The sequence below is a fragment of the Silene latifolia genome, chromosome 6, assembly GCF_048544455.1.
Source record: "Silene latifolia isolate original U9 population chromosome 6, ASM4854445v1, whole genome shotgun sequence".
NCBI classification, from domain to species: domain Eukaryota; kingdom Viridiplantae; phylum Streptophyta; class Magnoliopsida; order Caryophyllales; family Caryophyllaceae; genus Silene; species Silene latifolia.
Genome location: NC_133531.1, coordinates 6,817,715 through 6,828,391, shown reverse-complemented (window position 1 = coordinate 6,828,391; position 10,677 = coordinate 6,817,715).

Genomic DNA, 10,677 nt, shown 5'->3' with positions numbered 1-10,677 from the left:
CATCAGAACATCTAGTGGTGGTGGGTGTTTGTGGTGGGGTGGTGAATTCTCGTATCTACATAAATTCTTGTTTTAATGATCTTGTATATGAAATAATGTGATAATGGCGCTGTCATATCTTGGTGAACCTTCAAAAATCAAAACCCAACAATTTAAGAAAATAGTTATAAATATATATATATATATATATATAAGATACAAGATCATTAAAACAATGTTTAAGAGTAAAATCCTCATGATTCGAAAACCAATTTATGGACTATACAACCAGTTGTATATGTTGTACGGTGTAGAATTTGAGCTTTGTGATAAAGTATCCGAGCTTTATGTTAAAGAATATGAGCTTTATTAGAAAGTATTAAACTCATTCATTTACACATTAAAAACATAAACTTTAAATTAGGTCAGAAAAAATGCATATAAGCTCGGATTCTTATACTTGGTTGTACCATGCTTATGGTACAACTGGATGTATAATCCTATTTGTGCTCGAAAACAGTCTCTTTCTATTACTAATGCAGTAGAATGACTGCATACATCCACCCTCTTTGTCCCGGAATTGGTAGGAATTAAATAAGGAATTGTGAGTTAGATGGGGTTTGGTGATAGGAGAGAGGGAGGAATAAAATAAGGGGGCTGATTTATATCGACGACGTTTTAGTAAATATCGACGACGTTTTTTAAAAAAAAAAGACGATAACTGCCCTTCCACTCATCAAACACTTTCTCTCTCTAAAAAATTTCCTCTCAAATTCAACTAAAAATCAACTAAATTAAAAAAAACAACAACAACAATTAACAACATGACGGATCCCGAATTACCGGTACTTAAACAACTTAATCTTCATTATTTGGTTAATTTTTATTTTTTTTGCGTACCATTAAATTTAATCGATAATTGATTTACGTCACGTATTAACTTAGTAATAGCAAACATTGCGATTTTTCTACGTAAATCTGAAATTTGTACCCAAGGTTGAACCATAGACCAAATTTTAAGATCTAACATTCAGCCATGGACCAAAGTTGGAAACCAATGTTTGCCATGGTCTAAACGTGGGAAAGCAACGTTGACCGTGGTCAAAACGTTGGAATCCCACGTTTGACCACGAAGACTTTTTTTTTTTAAAAAAAAAAAAAATTTATAAAAAAAAAAAAAAAAAAAAAAAAAAAAAAATCACCGTGGTCAAACGTGGGATTCCAACGTTTGACCATGGCCAAACAACCAAACCCAACGTTTGTCCATGGGTAAACGGCCAAAATCATCGTTCCTCCATGGCCAAACGTCCAAAATTCACGTTTCACCATGGATGAAACAACCAATTCCCATGTTTCATCCATGGTGTCCCCTTCCCCATTTTTTTCGACTCAAATTCGACACCAACAACAACATTATTCGACATATAATTGACCTATTTTACGCAAACAACTATGCAATTACAACTAATTAGCAAAAGATTGACAACAAAAACAAAAATACAATTACAATAATACAAACAACAATCTATCTTTCAAAACTAATTCAATAAAGTTTAATAAAATCTAAAATAATCAAAACAAATTCAATTAACTAGTCAAATCGAAGCATATAATCAATTAAAACTAACAAATAAAGTCATATAATCTATTAACAACAATAAACGATTTAATTTCAATTACAAAGCTAATTTAAAAAAAAAAAACTAATTTAAACGGCAGTGGCGGCGTGGTACTGGTGGCGTGTGGTGGCGGCGTGTGGTGGCGGCGTGGTGGTAGGAGGTGGTGATGGTGTTTGATGTTGAGAATATTTGGGGATTTTTGGACTTAGAGAGAAAATAAGAGAGTTAGTGAGATGTGAAGGGCAAAATTGTCTTTCGGAATGAAAACGTCGTCGATGTTTACTAAAACGTCGTCGATATTTACGAATTGGGTAAAATAAGAGTAAAAGTTGGGTGGAGTTTGGTAATAAGAGAGAGTGATGAATAAAATAAGAGTAAAAGTTTCCAAAATAAGAAAGGGGAAGAAAACCTGAATAATCCGTTTAAGGAAATAGGGAAGAAAATAGTGAATACGAGGGAGTATAAAATAAGACGGTATTATTGAAAGAGCCATTTAAATATTTTTATATTAGTGTTACAAAAACTAAAGAAACTTGTACTTCGTATATTACTTATTCAGCTTGTTTTATTGAAGATGGGTACTATCCGTCACAAGTTATTTTAACCACATATAATAGACAAATTAGGAAAACGGTATGATGATATGTAGATGTGGATGAAAGTAAGAGTGGGAATGTAAGGTCATAAGTTATTTTAACCACATATAAATATATAATAGACAAATTAGGAAAGTGAAAAATCTTTGTGCATTTGGCGTTTTAGGAAATGTGGAAGATCTTAGAGAATAAGAGGGAGTAACACATATATATAATATTATAATCAATAGGTTGGATCCATCCCTGAACTCGTTTTAAATTTAAAATACATACATCTGTCTTAAAAAAAACCAACTAAAAATAGATAACCACCATTTGGTCATCAACAATCCTGAAATTGCATTCCTCGCACAACAACATCAAAAGGTCGAACACAATCTCTTAGGTCATGTTCTTTTGAATTTAATATCATCTCATTTTTAGTTCATTCAGTTCAGTTTAAGTTTCATTCATTTCAGTTCAGCACATTTTTTCATAAATTAACTCTTACTTTAGTTCAGTTCAGCAATTCAATTAAAATTCATTAAATTTAGTTCTGTTCCTCTTTTCAACCGAAAAAACAATTTGTAGAAATGTCAAGCCATTTTACAAAAAATAGTGCGACAGTAATTTACAACCCGGTATGTCTTTTCCTTATCACTGGCCCAATGAAAAAATAGAAAAGTAATGGACTTTGTGTAACCCGTTGTTGGTCTGGCCCGCTATTCAAGATATGGGTTGTTAGCCATTAAATGGATCGTTTGTCAAACTGTTAATGTCAATTCAATTGCCCAATTTCACAGCAATTGGGCTCGCTATTCAACAATTGGGTCAGTAATAAGGAAAAGCTAGTCTTAATTACTCCATTACCGTTGTCTTAGTTATTTGTTTGCTTTTATATTTTTACAAAAAATAAAATCGATGGGTCATATTCTGCACCCGCTGACCAAGTCAACACATTGAGCAAGGTCAAAGATATCCACAGCAAGTCAACGGTTTTGAGACTTACCCTAGCAAGCGAGGCTGTCGGCTGTCGATGGTCCCTACGGACAACCAACAAATGGGCACACATCCGCGTACTCATATCCAAGACCCCTCGGCGGTGAGTCAACAGGGCCCGCCGGCCTGCCATAGGTCCCTCGGCCGAGGGGTAGATCAGTCTTTCCACCTGCTAGCCACTTGGCCACTACGTGACAAAAGGTGAAAGTCTACAAATACTCCTCAACTATCATTGAGGAAAGGATCCACAATTTAACCTAAGAATCACTATTCATCTGGTAATATCTTCCTTATCTCTCTACAATACGTACTTTGCCAAGTAACAACCACTTACCTCTCTAAGTTACTGACTTGAGCGTCGGAGTGAGTTCGCTCAGTCCAAAGTCGAGCCCTCAGTTTGTTCATCGTTTCAGGAGACCGCAAGGAGGATTCAACTAAAGACGTCATTCTACAAGCACGGGTGGTAACATATAACTGCTCTGGAATTACACCCGGAACAATTGGCGCCGTCTGTGGGGAAAGATACTAGAAGCTAGTCCAATTCATTCCCAAACACAAAAAAAAAACAAAAAAAACTCACCCAAAAAGCTAAGAAGATGTCAAAACAACAAGAGGTATTCGTAACTGACGAAACCGAGTTCTGCCAAGATGATACCGTCCACAACTCGAGTTGCGCGACCTCCACCGGCCGGGTAATTCACCGAGTACGGGATGCCAATAATACCAGATCGCCGCCGCCAACCAGGTCACCATCATGGGACATGTGGTTGATGTAGCGAAACCGAAGCTACTCCCGGACCTCATTAGTAGTACGTCGGCTCACACCGTCACACCGACAAGAGCGGCGGAACCCGTCCCGAGGAGACCAGGGGCCTTAACGTGACTCCAAGAGACTTGAATGGAGCACTGGAAGAAGCTGGCCCCGTCAAGACGCCGGAGGAGCCCAGCGTGCCAGTGGTCGACCTAAGTCCTTCCCGCACCTGCGGGAGGACAGCGTCGCCGCGGCACCGACGAGGCCTGCCTCAGAGGAGTGAAAGAAGTCCGACTCGTCAGAGTCGGAGAAGAAGCCCGACTTACCATAGTCGGAGGAGAAGCCTCACCCAGCACGAGGAGAGGAGCCGGACTAGGAATGCGAGAAGCCGATCGCCGCGTGTCATTCGACACGTGGTCAGACAGCCCCTCAGCGCCTATGTCCTTGACACCGCCGTGCCAACCAAATTAAAGTTGTCGGCGTTCACATACAAAGAGGATAGCGACCCCACCGACCATGCCGAGGCCTTTGAGTCGTACATGTCGGTGTGGGAACAACCCGATGAAGTCCGGTGTGCGAGTCTTCCCAACGACCTTGCATGGGATGGCTCGAGTTGGTACAAAGGGGTCGCCCGACGGATCGGTATCTTACGCCGACCTAAGGGACGCCTTCCTAGCCCAGTACTCTTGCAATAAGAGGAGGGCCGTGGAGACATCGGACCTCCTAACTATTAGGCAGGAGGGGGGCGAGTCTCTACGGATCTATGTGAAGAGGTTCGATGCCAAGGTTCAGCAGATTCGAGAGATTAATCCCGAGCCGGGACCTTGCGGCGATGAAAGGCCTCCCAAGGGGAGACTTAAAAACGAGCTCATCAAGTCCGGAGGCCTGGGCTTAGACGCCGCCAGGAAGATGGCCGATCAGGCCATCAAGGTAGAGGACTATCACAAGACCTGGGTCGGCCACAGCGAGGCTGGGCACTCAGAGAATAAGAGCCACCGGGAGGACAACCCGGATGAAAGACGCCGTGACAATAATAGGTCACGGTCGATAAATCGCTGCCCGAGCGAGCTCGGCGGGCGCCGGGGGGAGTTCGGGAACATACCACCAAAGGCGGTACCGTGATCACACCCCCCAGTTGTATCTACCGCGAGGTCTTCGCCCGAGCAAGGGCGAGGCCGAAAATGGGAAAGGCCTCCCAAGCCGAAGGAGACGGTGACACGAGCCGATCTTTGCGAGTACCACGGCCACACCGGTCACCTTATCGACAACCGCTCGGCATCGAAGAATGCCATTGAAGAGCTAATCCGGAAGGGGAGCCTCGGCAAGTATGTCGCCAAAGGCCAAAAGACCGAGGCCGGCGGTTCAAATAAGAAATCCGTCTTTGAACGGATAGGAGTGATCCATGTTGTCATCGGGGCAACGAGAACGGTGGGTCCGCTCATGGGCACAAACGGCACTGAATGAGCTATATCGGGCCATCAACTTTGTGCCCAACACAAATGACCCCCGCTTCCAACATCCCCGATATAACTATTGGGAAGAAGGACTACGAGGGAGTCATCGCCCCTCACAGCGACCCACTTATAGTCCACTTGGACATATCCAACCACCTGGTCAAGAGGTGCCTGATTGACACGGGCGCCTACACGAACATCATGTTCAGGGAATGCTTCCTCAACCTCGGCCTGAAAGTGAAGGACCTAAGCCCTTGCACCAGTCCACCGTCATGACTTCTCCGGGGACTAGTGCCACCGGGGTCAATCAGACCACCGTGATGTTCGGCGAAGGGATTGCGGCTAAGAATGTCCTAGCTGAGTTTGTGGTCATTGACGGCTCGTCCGCCTACAACGTTCTTATCGGCCGAGTCACTCTGAGCGAGGCCGACGCAGTGATGTCCATACGGGCCCTGACACTGATGTATGTCTCGGACCGGGGGGAAGCGCATAAGCTCGTCTCCAAGGACGAGAAGGACGAGGTGGTCAACGTCCAGATATCCGCCAGAGGATGCAACTTGCAATCCCTCAAAGCGGCAAAGAAGTCAGAGAGGGGGAAAAGCCCATCCTTACAACAGAGGACGACCTCATGGATGCAAATCGACGGCTAACTAGGAAGGTGTGCCTTTAATAAGCCGTTAGAACACCGACGATCTCAGAGAGTACCTTGTAAAGTGTCGGAGGTGCCCAAGACAACTGTGGGTACCCCGACACATGTTTATATCTAATGAGGAATCGTCCTAGTTCCCCATCAAAGTGTTCATTCCCCAAATAGTCACTATCGTAAAGCAGTACCGGCTCACACCGTCATACCGACAAGAGCGGCATCATCATCAAGAAGCGGTGCGCCGTGCCGTCACCCCAAGTAGTAGACGCTACGGCGATCACCCCAAGAGGTAGACGCCGCAGCTAGCCACTCAAGTGGTAGACGCCACGGCAGTCATCATCAAGAAGCGGCGCCGTCACACAATACCCCAAGTAGTAGACGCTACTAGCGATCACCCCAAGAGGTAGACGCCGCAGCGCGATCACTCCAAGTGGTAGACGCCACGGCAGATCATCATCAGAAGCAAGCGTCGTCGCAGTCACCCAAGTAGTAGACGCTACGGCAGTCACCCCAAGAGGTAGACGCCGCAGCAGTCACTCCAAGTGGTAGACGCCACGGCAGCCAGCGTCAAGAAACAGGCGCCGTCGCAGTCACCCCAAGAGGTGGACGCCACGGCAGTCACTACCAGAACAGATGATACTCGCAAAGGCAATCAACATTCCTTAGGAACGTTAAACAGTTGAGATACGCACTCTAGACTGCCTCGGCCAGGCCGAGGCGAAAACAAAAGAGGCGCTCAATTAATAACGTGAGAAGACAACCCAGACGAAGACGAGAAAAGACCTCGGCCAAGCCAGAGGCAAAGTGAAAACGTTTACAGTTAAGACGCTCAACTACTAGCGCAAGAAGACAACTCAGAAAAATGGGGTAAAGACCTCGGCCAAGCCAGAGGCAAAAGAAGCGAACTCTTATTAAAAATGTTCAACAGGTTACAAGAAATGCAGACGACGGCCGTCCCCATAAGGATAAGCCAAAAGACAACCTACCAAAGCTGTACAAAATACAAGGAAAAGAAAGGCAAAAGGTTACAGATATCATTTAAGCGCCAAAAGATGGCAGGGAGGAAAGACTTAATAATTGGCCCCCGAACAGCTAAAGCTATCCGAGGCGCCGGGAGAGCCTGGTGACAACCGCCCGTCTCCCTATGCCTGTTCGTTCTCGCCGTCGCGAGCGTTAGCGGATCGTCCTTAATAGGCAACCCCTGCTGTCTCGGCGAGCTCGGCTTTCTCGGCGGCGCAGCCTCGGCGGCTCGGTTGCCTTCATCCTCTCGGCTTCCTCTTTGGCGCCCTAGCCTCCTCAAAGAAGGGCCGCCTTCTCCGCGGCCGCCTCCGCCTCCCTCTTCACCCTTGCCTCCTCCTTGGCCTTTTCCTTCGCCTCTTCCTCCTTAGCTTCGAGCTTGTCATCAAACAGCTCGTCAAACCTGTCCCACGGAAAGGAGCCATCGAGAGGGAAGAGCTCCTCAATCACTTCCCTGGCAGCTCCTTCGGCCAGGTCCCGATATTGGGCGCACATGTTAGGGAGAAGAACGGTTTGGAGTTTCTCAATGTCCTCCTCCCTTTGGGCAATGATAGCATCCTTGTCTCGGACCACCTTCCCCTGGGTCTGGAACATGTCCCTAAATTCGTTCCTCTGTGTAAGGTAAAGGTCGGCGCGCTTCTGAACGAGGTCACGCATCTCCCGCAGCTTAACAGCTTCAGCCGCCGCAGCCTCGGCCTTGGCTCTCTCAGCAAGGACCTCCTTTTCAGCGTCCTCCCTGAGTTTCCTCTCGGCTGGGATCGCCTCTTGACCTCGGCCTTGGCCCTCTTAGCCTCCTTGTTCGCCGCGTCGAGTTCCAGCCTTAGCCGCTCGAGCTGTGGGGCAGCTTCGGCCATGGTCTCCTCTTGCTCCATAATGTGGGAGCCGGCTAGCCGAGTCCACTTCGCCAGCCTCTTGGATATTTTTGCACCCTCTGCCACAAGCTCGGCGGGGGAAATCTTCTGAGGTAGGGGAGCGACGGTGACATTTCTATCACCCGCCTTCTCAGGCTGCTTCTCCAATTGCCGCACGGTGAGAACGGCGGCTGCCGACGGTTGATCTACAAAAAGTCAATTAAAACGTCCGTGTCAGTATACATGGACATATCGGAAAGCCACTCATCAGAACGCCCAATGAGCTACCGAGTTTGAGCCATAGGATAAATCGGTACCAGGCTTGGACTTCTTTGTCGGAGGGCCCATTTCCTTGCCGCCCTCGGTAGCAGGCAGCTGCAACAAAGCAGCAGAACGGGGTGGACCTTTTCCTCTTAAGGACGAGGGGAGATCCCTCCGCATCGTAGTCCTCCCCGTTGGTGATGTCAACGATCTCCACCGTCTCCTTCGGACCGAAGGGATGGGAGGTGGAACGGATGTCGACGCCGTCGCCGCCGAAGGCTTTGTTTTCCGCGTCCGACGCGGCATGTTACTAGCAACCCTCGCCCGGGCCGCCTCCACATTCAGGCCTTTAAGCCGCTGATCCATCGTCATTCGGCGACGTCCTGCGATCACGGGCCGAGCCTTAGGGTGCAAATCGCAAGAACGGTCTTGTCCTTGTGCAGCCCCATCCTCTTAAGAATATCCTCGACAGTCCGCGCCAAAATGATCTGCAAAAGAAGCAAAGCAAGAGTTAAGCAAGGAATGAACCAAAATTCAAAATGGACAGAAACATTGAGAGCGGTCATGGGCCTCACACCGACCCCACTCACCTGCGCCGGGCTTGGCGGTATGAGGCCGACATGGCAGAGCAAATCATCCCGAAGGATGATCTGCGTCGGGGATCCATCTTTTCGACAAACCCACTCTTGTCCGTCTCAAAGAGCCTCATCGCCAGCCTCTCATCCTCATTAAGAGGGACCTTGTCGGCGTCCATCTTAAGTTTTTTCCGGTAACCCATCCGTCATGCTCCGCCTTAGTCTCGCACCGCAAATTAACTTGGTCTTTGGAAGGACCGGGCGGCGGATAGTCATCCGGCACCTCAACGTACACCCACCGATCTTTCCAATCCTTGCGGAGGAAAGCTTATCAACGGAGATGTACCCCGCTCCACTTGCACGCTGTACCACCCCACCTTACCGGGAAACGACGGCCGAAGGTGGTGAAGCCGACGGAATAAATTAACCGTTGGGACCTCCCCTTAAAGAGACAGAGCGACAAAGCCGACTATGGTCCTAACACCAACGGGTGAAGTCAGGCCACAACGACGTTCATGGCCCTAATGATGGCCATAACGTAATCATTCGGCGAAACCCGAGCCCGTACTCCAAGTGCCGCATATATACGCCGGTGCAACCCGGTGGAGGGCAACAGATGGCTTTGACCCCTCTCGGGATAACAATTTTGTATCCCCTGCCAAAGTAGAAATGGCCCTCGAAAAATGTCTCGCCGGAACAACGGGCGAACTTATGGGTCCAAGTACGGTCGGGCCGACCTTACAAGGCTCGCCGTGATCCATGACGCATCGCCTCCCCTCATTAGGATGAGCCCTTTCAAGATCATCACCGAAATCGTCTCCGTCGTCATCAACATCATCATCATCCTCCCATTCCTCCAAAATTTGAGGATCAACTTCAGGAGAAGGAGACCTCGGACCCCCGGACCTTAGTGGGACGGCGGCTAGTGCCTCCTCTTCATCCAGACGCGACAGGGAACCCCACGGCGCAGGGTTACTAGGTCCGGCCTCAGTAGAAGACATGGTAGCAACAGTTATTCAACAAAATAAGAGATCGAGAAAAGTTTGTTTGTTTACCTTGAAGAAAAACATTAGCCAAAGTAACGACACTGAAGATTAGAAGAGAGAAAAAACCCTTGGGAATTTGGAGGAAAGAAAATTTTAAGAGAGCGAAATTGGTGCCCAATTTCAAAACTAACCGCCCTATTTATAGGAAAAAGCCCATGAAGAAGGACCAATCAGGGCACACCCATGAAACGTCGACCAATCAAGATCGGACACGTGTCGGACATGCAACCACGGAATGTCAATCGTTGCAACAGTTGAATGTCAATCAATGCAACAATGACCAAGCGTCTTCAACACGCCCCTTCATATCTCTCTGCTGTTCATCTTCCTCGGAAAATCCTAAGTATCCGCTTCTCCGCCGCCACATGATTAACCAAGCCGGAAAGCACCGCCAGGGCAATCGAAACAACCGGCACTCTCCACCCCGGTCTCGGCCAATCATTGCCTTTTCCACATCGGATGTCCATTACACAACCATGTGGAGGGGGATATGGTACGGCCTAAGCGAGTCACGCCGAGGTAGAAGAAGCGGGCGGAAAATTTTCACTTGCGCGAGAATATACGCTCGGATACATCGGAGCCCATACCACGGCATAGACTACGCTGGGGGCAAATTGATGGGGCATATTCTGCACCCGCTGACCAAGTCAACACATTGAGCAAGGTCAAAGATATCCACAACAAGTCAACGGCTTAGACAGCCTAACCGACGAGGCTTGTCGGCCTGTTAGATGGGTCCCGGCCGGGGCAACCAGCCAGCCGGGGCACACATCCGCGAACTCATATCCAAGACCCCTCGGCGGTGAGTCAACAGGGCCCGCCGGCCTGCCATAGGTCCCTCGGCCGAGGGGTAGATCAGTCTTTCCACCTGCTAGCCACTTGGCCACTTGGCCACTACGTGACA